This window comes from Thermobia domestica, chromosome 18, assembly GCF_964235325.1.
Source record: "Thermobia domestica chromosome 18, izTheDome1.hap1.1, whole genome shotgun sequence".
Lineage (NCBI taxonomy): Eukaryota > Metazoa > Arthropoda > Insecta > Zygentoma > Lepismatidae > Thermobia > Thermobia domestica.
Genome location: NC_137471.1, coordinates 132,329,226 through 132,341,266, shown reverse-complemented (window position 1 = coordinate 132,341,266; position 12,041 = coordinate 132,329,226). Strand labels below are relative to the sequence as shown.

The following is a 12,041-nucleotide window of genomic DNA, read 5'->3' as shown; positions in this document are numbered from 1 at the left end:
GAAACTGTGTTGGAAAACAGAGCAAAGAAGTAGCTTTCAGATGTATATAATGAATTGTTCTATATTTACTTTGGTGTTTCTTTCCTAACCAATTGGAGGTCACTTTTCGAACAGCCCTCGTAATTAAAGTAACATGATAAAAATCAGTTCAAAGTAAGTGATAACTACGTCCAAAAAGTTATTTCAAACACTTCAGCCATTTTCGGGTCATTCTATCATAAACAAGATCAGTTTCATTTTATATAACGGATATTCTGTAGACAGATAGCAATTCTTAAAAGTCATATTAAACAGTAAAAAGGATCTAACTTATTGAATATTGACCTATCAGTTAAATAGAAATATCGCTCCCCGTTTTACAAGAATTATAAGACACTGAAATCATCATATACTAATTGTTAAAAGATTCTGAATAAATAATTAGCAAATATATAAACTATTGCTACAAAGACGAAGAGATCTGAAGGAGAACGGAAGTGAAAACGTCAACGGATATTCTAAAAGAAAGAAAAGAAATTAGAAAACGCTAAAATTTCATTAACATTTTACAGGAAGTGTTTTTGCGTTTAATGAAGTTCAATGATCAGAAAACAATAAAGAAATATTCAAGATTGACAAAGGACTGAGCATTGAGAATCATTAAAGTAACTTAGAGCAACTCATGTCTTTTGCTTTTTGTTTAGTTACTACTCTGTTATTTGAAGGAATGTTAAGAGCTTGCTTCAAAACCTACGCAAAGTTTTATATTCACCTATATTTTGTACTACGATTACTTTATTTGAAGTTCGATTAGGAACATTCTTGTCCACGAGTTTTCACATCGAGAATGGCCTGAAACAAGGAGATGCGTTGTTGTCATTATTATTCAATGTTGTTCTAAAATGCGCTACAAGGAAAATCAAAGGTAGCAACCAGGGCGTAGAGCTCAGTGGTATATTTACCAGGTTATGGCGTATGCTGATGATGTAAATTTAATAGGGGATGATAGCAGAACAAGGAAAGAAATGCAGAGACTTTATTAAACGCTTGGAAGGACATGGGTTTAGAAGTAAATGGAAACTAAATACATCGAAGTTCCCCGGGATCGTAATACTGCAAATTATGGATGCGTCAAAGTATCAAATAATATTTTCGATAAAGTGGATACTTTCAAATATCTAGGACCAATATAAACAGATCAAAATCATATCTACCAAGAAAATAAATGTCGAATGAAAGCATGGAATTCATGTTATATTTCAGTTCAAAATATTTTTTCCTCGCGAATTCTGTCGAGGAATTTGAAGCTTAAAATATACAAAACGATAATGATACCTGTTGTTCTGTATGGTTCCGAAACATGGTCGCTTACTTCAGACGAAGAACTCAGACTAAAAGTATTTGAGAACAAAATCCTGAAACGAATATTAGGACCCGAGAGGAATGGGAATGGGAATGGCGGAAACTTCATAACGAGGAACTACATAATGTGTACCAAACATTGTTAGGGTAATCAAGTCTAGAAGGCTCATGTGGGCACGTCATGTAGCGAGAATGGAAGAAAGTAGGAACGCTTTCAAAGTTTTAATTAGAAGTCCAATTGGAAAATGCCCAGTAGGAAGACCTAGGCGCAGATGGGAGGACAATATTAAGATCGATCTCGGAGAAGTAGGAGTAGTAACTGAATCCAGTTAGCTAAGGCAGAAATCAATAGAGAGCTTTTGTGAACGCGGCATTGAACCTCCTGGCTCCATAGGCCATAGAATTTATTTTACTATGGCCTATTTTCGAATTTATGTTAGTTTATTTTACTTATAGCCCAAAAAAATAGAACTGGACTACTAGTTTAGCTATTCCTGTTTAACAAGAATTTTGTTCAAAGAATCTATAACCGATTGGTTGCAAACTGTAACTAACTAACTCACTCTATGGCCTATGGAACCCGGAGGTTCAATGCCGCGTTCACAAAAGCTCTCCACTGACTTCTATCCTTAGCTAACTGCATCCAGTTTCTACTTTGTATTCCAATCTCTGCGAGATCCATCTTAATATTGTCTTCCCATCTGCGCCTAGGTCTTCCTAATGGTCGTTTTCCGATTGGTCTACCAGTCAAGACTTTGAAAACGTTTCTACTTTCTTCCATTCTAGCTACATGACCCGCCCACCTAAGCCACCTAGACTTGACGACCCTAACAATGTTGGGTAAACCATATAAATTATGGAGTTCCTCGTTATGAAGTTTCCGCCATTCCCCATTCCCGTTCCTCTTGGGTTCGAATATTCGTCAAAGGATCTTGTTCTCAAATACTTTCAGTCTATGTTCTTCCCTCAGAGTAAGTGACCATGTTTCGCAGCCATACAGAACAACAGGCATAATTATCGTTTTGTATATTTTAAGCTTCAAATTCCTCGACAGAATTTGCGACGACAAGAGATTTTGAACCGAATAGTAACACGAATTCCCTGCTTTTAGTCGACATTTAATTTCTTCGCGGATATGATTTTCCTCTGTTAATATTGATCCTAGATATTTGAAACTATCCACTTTATCAAAAGTATTATTTAATATTTTAACGCATCCATAATTTGCTGTATTCCGGTCCCGACTGTAACCTCGTTCAAAGAATCTAGCACCGGTTGGTTGCCAAATTGGAGTCTTTTGTCTCATACAACTAAGAAGAACGAATTTCCTAGTGCAACAGTTCTTAGGGGACCATCACTTACTAGCAAGCTTGTGGCACTTATGCATTTGGGCTAATGTGTCGTCAACACATCCCCTCATCGTTAATAGTGGCATTGTAGATCGGAGTTTCCTCCTCCTTTCTTTCAAAAGTTTCCAATTGCTTTCACGACGCTGGATGTAAGCCGAAATGGTGAGTTCGACTAATCATTCATATTTCCTCTGACCAGACCCAGTACTGCTTAAGTTAGCTGGTATCACAAGAAGTGATTTTCCAGTGTGGCTAGTGCCCTCATCCCTCAAACGTAACATTTTGTATAACATATCATTACTGCTAACTGTGCGTAATTCGGGCTTGCTGACATTGTTAGTTACACAGTAGCGACGTCTTGAAAATGACCATTACGGTCTATGTAGTCGTTCGTATAAAGCTACCTGGCTGGTGTAAAGGTAGCTGTGGCTGCATGCACTGTCGCGCAGGATGATAAAATGAATTTTTAGTTTTACTTCCAATAATTATGTCCTTCAGACTAAAAGAGATGGATTATAAATGACAGTGAATGATTATCAAATAATTGGTAAGTGATAATGTGGGAGGAAATGTGAGAACTCTCAGAAAACCCACGTACAAGATGATGATGTCCGCCAGAAACTTGTGTGGCTGGAGATCAAACCAGGGAACCTTGCACCAGAGGTAAGCACTCTACACTGGGCCACCCGATGCCGTAAATAGAATTTCCATGTTGATCTATCATTTTGATATTCTAACGCAGCGTTTCCCAACCGGTATGCCGCGGCACACTGGTGTGCCGTGAATAGGCCGCTGGTGTGCCGCGAGGAATCGAAACAAAATTATTAATTTTATAGCAATCAAATTGCAAAACGTAGGGAAAAAATGTATATTTGTATTACACATTACTATGAACCTCTACTACGAATCTACAATTTTAAGTTTCATACCGTGTTACTATTCTGTACATTTCTAGTGTTGAAAAAAGTGTTTATTACCCATTGTTATAATCATTATTGTTCTTTATTGTTGCAGACTATTTCGTAACGTGAAAATTTAAAATATTCAATCCTTTCGACAAATTACCTACATTTGTGTTTTAAAAGTAAAATAGAGTTGTTTGTTCGTTAGTTATTTAGTGGTCTTCTTTCTAAGTAAAAAGGTTGGATACATTTTTTAAAAAGAAAGCGTATTTTTAAAAACCTGAGTCCAATATTTCATTGAAATTGTTTTCTATTTTAAATTAGAATGACAAGTGAGCATAATGATTTCATGGGGAAAAACCAGTAATCGAGCTTTCTTCTCTGTGAGAAGGAGATAAATAATCACAGAAAAAAAAACACTGTGTTTTATATTTCCAAATAATAATATCTATAAGTGTGCCGTGAGAATTCAAGTAACACCCGTAGTGTGCCGCAAGTTGAAAAAGGTTGGGAAACGCTGTTCTAACGTATCGGTTTGTCACTCTAATTACATTTTCATCTTGGAAATAATATTCAGCGTACTTTTCCAGTCCTTCTTGCTCTGCTAGTTTTGACTCATAATGCCTACTAACCAAGTCTTGGCAAAAATGTTTTTCCAGGCCTTCTGACACGGATATTCCTTTCTCAAGAAAATGTCATTTTGGCTATGAATAGCCAGACAAAAGACTTATCTTAAGACATATCTATGAGCTAGCAGAATACCCGTTCTTCGTACGGGGAGAAAGCGTTTCATTTTGGGCATAAAGGGCAATGGGAGTTGAATTTGGATTTAAACAGCATAGGAAATGCCATTATTCATCTTAGTGCAGGGGCGGATCCAGGTGGGCGATCGGGGCAATCGCCTTCCCCCCTTCCAGAAGAGGATTTTTTTTCTTATTTTATATATAAATAAAACCCATCCCAGAGTTTGGAGCTCTTAAAAGTAGCTCTAAGTAGTAGTACTACAACCCACCGCCCCCCCCCCCAGTAGTCCATCCTGGATCCGCCCCTTTCTTAGCGACCCCGAAAACTGTGGATTCAACACAAATATAAGTAATTTTCGGTCATGTATAAATATCTCCCCCTTCCCCTAAGTTGCACCGCCAGGCCCGAACCTCATCTATGTTGAAAATTTGATCGAGATCGGTCGGATGTTCAAGAATTTCCCCTTCCCCTACCCCTATGTTGCACCGTCAAAGTGAAATGATATAAACCATCCTAGTCTATTCTTCTCTCCAAATTTACCATTCTGTCAACCAAATGTACCTTTCACCCTTCAAACTTACTATTCTCTAGTTTAACAATACCTTCCCCATGAAAAATTATAGGCCTATATCTCAAATATTCTCATAAGCGCAACCTGAGCCCTAAAATTCATCTGTGTGCACCCCTGTTAAACTGCGATCTAATTAATTAGATGTACGTAATGCATTTATACAGAAATATAACAAAAATGCGCACACTGCTAAGTACCGAATTTTCCTTATAAATGAGTTCTGAATCGTGGCCCACTTTCAGCCGCCTTTCTCCAACAATTAATCAATGAAAGGAAGAAAAGGAAGCATTTCATAAAAAGGTAGCATGAATACGTAAGAAATATACACTGAGAAGTGTTAATTTACATACTTTGAATTATCTTGGACATTTCAGTGCATACATGTGTATACAGTTAAATTACCAAAGAACGGACACTGGTGGAAATGACTGTAATGGAAGATTTACCTCAAGAGAAGTTACAAAAATTTAAATTATTAGCATGTTCACGCGATAATTGCATGCAGTATGTTGCTATATAGTAAATATAGGCTAATATTTAAAAAATAATATTCAGTGTTTTGAAACACTGGGACGATACTCAAAACAAGGCGAGCGGAATTATTCACAATTGAAATGTTATCATTGAACAAATAACGTTTGTTAATTTATCTTTGAAGCAGTGTTGCCAGATCCGAAGATGAAAAAGTAACGAGAATGTGCTTCAAAAGTAGCGGATTTGAGCTGTTTGTAGACCAAGTGTAAAAATAAATTATTTTGCAACTATACTTTTAAGAAATAAATCAAGTTAATGCAAACATCTGACGTTGGAAGTATGCTAGATATCTAAGTTGACAACTGTCTGGTAGCGACCACGGCTTCGTGCTATTGGCGGTTCTGAGTAAGGACAAACTTGGTACTACACGAGGGGCAGTGGAACGACAGTATGCAGTAAACTGAGCAGACCGCAATAGTGTAAAAGGAGCAACCTTTCTGATTTCCATGGAAATGTGAATTTGATTATAAGTCAGTTTGTAGGCTCTGAGATACCCTTTACAACTCTACAATACGTTTTCTCACGGTTATTTCTCACTTCTTCAATTCATTTGTTACAATCTTTACATTTGAGCCATGAATTTTGGGAGTTTTGGTTGTACGTTACTCATTATGTTAATATGGATAATCTAGTAACACAATTAAATTTGCAATGTTCACTTTCACACAGCTTCATTTAACTTCTAGGCCTGAAACAGAATCATGATCAGTGATGCTGCAGTGATGAGCGAACTCAACAGAAGTCTAGTGTTGTCAGATTTGAAGATTAAAATGTACTAAAATAAGAATTGAACTATTATCGAACATATTAGTTTTAATAAAACTATTTTTCAGTACAAATAGAATATTGAACAAATAAAATCTTTATTGTATTATATAATAGTCAGTGGCGTATTTAGGGGGTGGCTATCAGACTCAAGCCCCCCCCCCCCGAAATAAATTTGTTACATGGAAAACTTCATTAAAATTTGTCGGCACCCAAAAGGAAAAATATAAGTGTTTACTCACGTGTTGTGCATAGAAACACTGAAACAAAATTCTAAATACGCCACTGATAATAATACTTTAGGACTTTACATATGAAAGTAAAAAAGTTGCGCATTTCTTAATAGTTATAGTTCTCAGATAACTAAAAGTAGCCCCAAAAGTAACGTGTCGCCCAATTTCATATTTTGGTGTAGCGTGGGCACTTGAAAATATCCCAATCCGCTACTTGTAGGCAGAACAATAACTTGTGGGGGCAGGCAGCAACTGACCCCCATTGACCGTACACTGGCTCTCTACGATTGTCAAGCAGTTTGGTTTTTCAAAGTCTTTTATGTATTTACCATGTTCATTTATATGTTGATCCATTAGTCCGGGGAACAAAAAAATATGCGTCCGTCCGTCCATGACACAAAGTAATCTCAAAATCTACTTGATGAATGACCATCAATTTTGGCCAGCATATAAATGGTCAAAAGTTATCACTAGATTTCCTTGATAGAGTTTATAATCGAACCGGAAGTGGTAGAAATTAACCATTTCCGGTTTCAACGTTGATCACCATAGAGTGAAAACTCTAATAGATATCGTAAAGCTGTTTTCTGCAATTAATTAACGTTCCAACAATACATTTCATCTCCATCCTTACCTCTAAACTAAAACCGGAAGTGACAAATTCAATACAAGTTCCGGTATCAACATTGATCTAGATAAAGCATAAAAGATAAGTGTTCTTCTGGAATCGATTTACTGTTCTAAAAGTAGGTACGATCTTCTCTTTTAACCCTCTGTTGAAACCGGAAGTAACGGAAATGGACCATTTCCAGTTTTAACGTTGATTGCTCTAGAGAAAAAAAAACGGTTTTAGACAGCGAGAAGCTGTTTTGTGCTACCCCAATCAATTAAGCGTCCCAAGAATGGCTTCCATCTCCACTCTAATCTCTCCACGAAAAGGGAAAGTAGTAGAAATCCACTACCACTTCCGGTTTAAATATTGATTGAGAAAATTTTATGTCATGTAAACCAAAATCTTTTACCAGTGTACACGTGACGCTGCTACTTGTTTCTGTTCATTGAAAATGTTTAAGGCACTTTATTCTGGACAGAGAAAATAAAAATTTCAAGCAAAACTTTCAACTGTCCTATTTAGTGGCTTACCAGCTCATTCACTTATGACAAAGGTATTTAGGGGGAAATAGATTTTCTGTCTACTGTAGTACTATATCGTAAATTTATTTTCTAATTGCAGAAAGTATTTTGTGTGCAAAATATGTATGAAATAAGATTTGTGCGTTCAGAAGAAGTTTAAAGCGTTTGGGGGAGAAGAGGACTGCCTGTGTTTATATTTCAGTGTGTACATAAAATGGATGGTTGTTTACCGTAATAATACCTATATCTTTCCCAAGATATAGGTATAAGATAAAAAAAACTACGTATGTGAAGGTATTCGTTGTTGAGAAGTGTCCACTAAGGAATGTTTTACTGTTTATTTGTTAGAAAAAGCTTTTAGTGCATAATTTGTTACTTGGGTTAATATGGTATTGCAGAGAAAATTGAACATGTCTTTCTGTATGCAAAGGGTCGTTTCAAGGAGCGTCTAAATCTGTCATAATTATATTATTTAAAATTAAAATTTCTTGTTGGAAACAGATTTCATGATGATGGTATTTGAATTTACTAAGCTGACCTTCTATTTGAATACTGCATTCTTAAATCATGTTTAGGTCACATTAGTTTAGGTTCAGATGGACAGTGTTAAGGCAAATGGTCAAATAAATCCTAGCATAAACTGTTTGATTGTTGAGTTGATTTTGAGTTTAACGTCCCTTTCAGCAGCGAGGCTATATGAGAGGGATCTACTGATTAACGTGGAATCCGAACCACATGAGCTGCCGCCGGAAATCGAACCTGGGGATCCCACGCAAATTCGCGTAAGCTTAGCAACGAAGGGGTTCGAATTGCTTCATTGTTGTCAAATACAAGAACTTAATTCTCGAACAGTAGCGAACATCTGTTCCATTTAGTTAGACATCACAGTTTTGGTATGAAAACTAGTTTTGTCTTTGTTACAAACAAGTTTCTTATAATTGAAAGTGGAAACAAGTTCTTTTTTTTTTTTTTTAAATAACAGATGTAGAAGGAAAATCAAGAAACAAAGATAAGAAAGTTAGTTCTACTGAAATTGCAAACTGATATATTGAAATTGAAGCTCGATATTGAATTCTATAAAAAGGATTACCATCTTTCCTCTACAGGTGTGTTTGTTTTATCTTTCACTAACACAATAGATTTAAAAAATCAGACTCAATGAGACTGTATTGTTTGTAGTGTTTAGGTCTTTCTGAGTGCGAGTGCATTTTCTCCCCTTCGTTGTCCATAATGGGGTAGCATACTTAAAATCGTAGCTTTAAAGATTTGTTCTTTCTGGAGAAAGGAGGAAGCGGCGAATTGTGAAATTGCACGGGGCGGTAAATTGTCTAGGGCCGGCTCTATGTATACGTTGTTCATACTAAAACCTTTCATAGATTTATTTACAGTAAAATTACTAAGTGAATAAATAGAAAAAGATTGGAAAATGAAATTAATACATAAAACATATTAATATTATAATTCATATTTTTCATTAATATAAAATCTCAGGTAAGTATTGAATATTCAAAAATTCCGTAAACGCCTGGGTGGGGAGAGGAGCTTGGATTTAGCTCGTATAAGATTTTACCAGCAGTGTACAACATGTCACTATGTTATCTTCTACCGTAATCTTACGGATTATATGCGTATTTAACCTTCCTTGCAAAATTTTCCTTCCCCCCTTGACAATTTTCTGCAGGCACCCATGAAACAGGAATGATGAATACGTTACAGCAGCTGTTACTTTCTCTCGCTCAGCGTGAACTCAGAATAACTGACGTATTACATCAAGCGTCACGTTGGGTGGAGCTCTATAACTACAGATGCATGCAAATGTTTCTTCCTGTTGTTTGTTTTATGCTAAATTGCTCCTAATTTTTGCCATCATATCTTCACAATTGTTCCTATATGCACTGGAACTTCCTCTGAAGATAAGGTGCTATGCCCTTGAACTGTTTACATTAGTGATATGTCCTTATTTGTATGTATTGACTCGTGGAATTCCGCTCTGTGTGCTTGAAGACTACACCTAACATAAAGAAGGCGGCACTTGTAGTGTAACTGCGTGGGCACGAAGTGAAACTGATTTCTTACTAAGTAAAAAAAGAATCTTTTTCTCCCACAGAAAAATTATATCAATGCTTTTCCTTCTATTATATAAAAGAATTCTCATAACATCACAAGATCTGTTTATAGCTGCTATTCATAATTCTTTTCGTTACATAATATTGCCGATAACTGTGTTAGTTACATGCAAATCAAATAAGCGAAAGTATTGTTATTTTTGTTTTTCATCGAAAAACATGTGTAAGGGTGTACATAAGATAGCTTAGACGAAGATGTGGGAGCACAAAAAAATGATTATTTCTTTGTGCTCCCACATTTATGCGAGTTAACCAATTCATATGGGCAGTGGCGTATTTACGATTTTGTTTCGGGGGGGCTTTGCTAACTTTCGAGGGGGGGCTTTGCCTGAAAGTGTGAAAATTCTGCAAAATATTTCATATACTTTACTATAGTAAGATTTCGGGGGGCTTAAGTCCGGAAGCCCCCCTAAATACGCCACTGCATATGGGTATACATGCAGTGACGTACGCAATGGGTGAGTGTCGGGGTTTAAAATCTCCTTGAGCAAGATATTACGAAAAATTCTACGAAAATTACCCTTACCCTGAAGGGATGTGATATTAAGTGCTCGTCCCCCTTTGATAAAATTCTACGTACGCCATTGTATGCATGTCATCTTGTATGTTCCACAGCTTGGTGTAGCTGTCTCTGCTTATGGGACTTAGCAAGATTCAACTTCAAATTAAATTTAAACGATTTCCCCATGTTTAAACTGAAATTAACAACGGCGATTGGTTATTTGTACTTTAGCCTTGACACATTTTACTTCCAATTATGTTATAACCAAAATGTTTTGCAGGGAAAGAGAAAAGTGTTAAAGTTACGATTATAATCTTAGTTCAGTTTGAAAATGTCGATACTGCTTGAAAAATTCAAGGAAGGAATCATGGCAATCATCTTTCATGATTTCTTTTCTTTCGTCGATGTTAAAATCTATTATCAGAAACATGTTTATAAACATTGCGAATTCTGTAACACTAGCGTTGGAAATGGATCATAAACATTGAAACTGTGCCTGGGCAATTACAAGTAAACAATACCTTATATTTACATTTCGTTTCTACCATTGTTCAATTGTCTCTTATTATTTGACGACCTATGTATACCAAGTACTAAATTGTAAACATAAACTCGCAAGCTTTTATGAAATTGGTTGTAGCAATCATGCATGGTTTCTACACGAGATCGACTTTTGTTTGACAAAGTTAAATCACGTATTAGATAAATATTATTTGTAAACGCTTACGTACCGGTATAGGAAAAATAATTACTCAAAACCAATTCGTGGTATGATTGCTACAAAAGATTTTACATTTGACCTTCAGTAACTACAATGCAATTGGAAGTTTTATCCGTATTGACTATTAATATCAAATTACTTTACAGCAGTTGTCCTCGTATGAAATTCATGTTTGCAAACAATCTATACAATTTACCAGTTTTTATGCACATATGTTAATATGTTTTCATGCTGATGTAATTTATCAAGGCCATAGCATTTTATATATTTTAAGAAAAAACAGTGTTACAGTAGATACTCACTGATTCTGAGCCATACCGCCAACTGGCAGTGGGCGGAAAGACGTCTCCTTAGGTTGCTTTCATATAAAACAGTTGAAATCACCAAGGCATTACAAACCACCTCAACAAGACACTCTGTAAGCTCAAGAGCAACTGGAGGCTGGTTTCTTGGCTGCTTACGAACGTCTTCGAAAGGTGAAAACACCGTTTCCTCTTCCCCCGTCAAGCTCCATGACGTCACAACACGTAAGGCCTTCGGCAATCTTGTAGCAGTGATTTGGATTATTGGAGTAGGAGTGTTTCCACAAGTCTGCGTTGGTGTATAATACTGTTCCATATGGAGCCCATTTTTAAATGGTACTCTGTTATATTGAAATATCTGTATTTTGAAGTTAAACTGGCTGTAATAAAGATAGAAAAAGTTTTAATGAATAAATAAATGAGATCAACATGTTTGGAACTCAGGAATTTGAGGCCGAGAAGATCTTAATGGAGATGAGAGTTTTTGTGTTTTGCTTTTGCATCCTTACATTCAACGCTGAGATACAAGAACAGAACCACAATCGGAGGTTGATCTACTGTAGTTGGTGGGTGCATATACCATACAAGATCTACTTTGACAGTATAGGCCGTTCAATACCACATTATCTCGTCTCCAAGAGGATTACAAGCCTAAGCCACTGACCCCAGGACCAGCACTAGGTAATTTATCGCTCCGTGCAATAGCATCATTTGCCGCCCCCTTCCCCAGAAAGAAAAAATCAAGTATGCTACCCCATCATAAACAATGAAGAGGAGTAAAAGGGCATTAGCATTCAGAAACACCTAAACCCTATAA

General features: G+C 36.3%; 1 protein-coding gene across 1 annotated transcript in view; it reads right to left on the bottom strand.

Moving 5' to 3' along the window:
- Positions 1-11,406, bottom strand: part of LOC145675966 (uncharacterized) — a 79,857-nt gene extending 68,451 nt beyond the window's left edge. Inside the window, exon 1 of the mRNA XM_081746784.1 lies at positions 11,225-11,406. The gene's annotated coding sequence lies outside the window, so the exon portion shown is untranslated. The remainder of the gene's footprint in view (positions 1-11,224) is intronic.
- Positions 11,407-12,041: the final 635 nt, after the last annotated feature.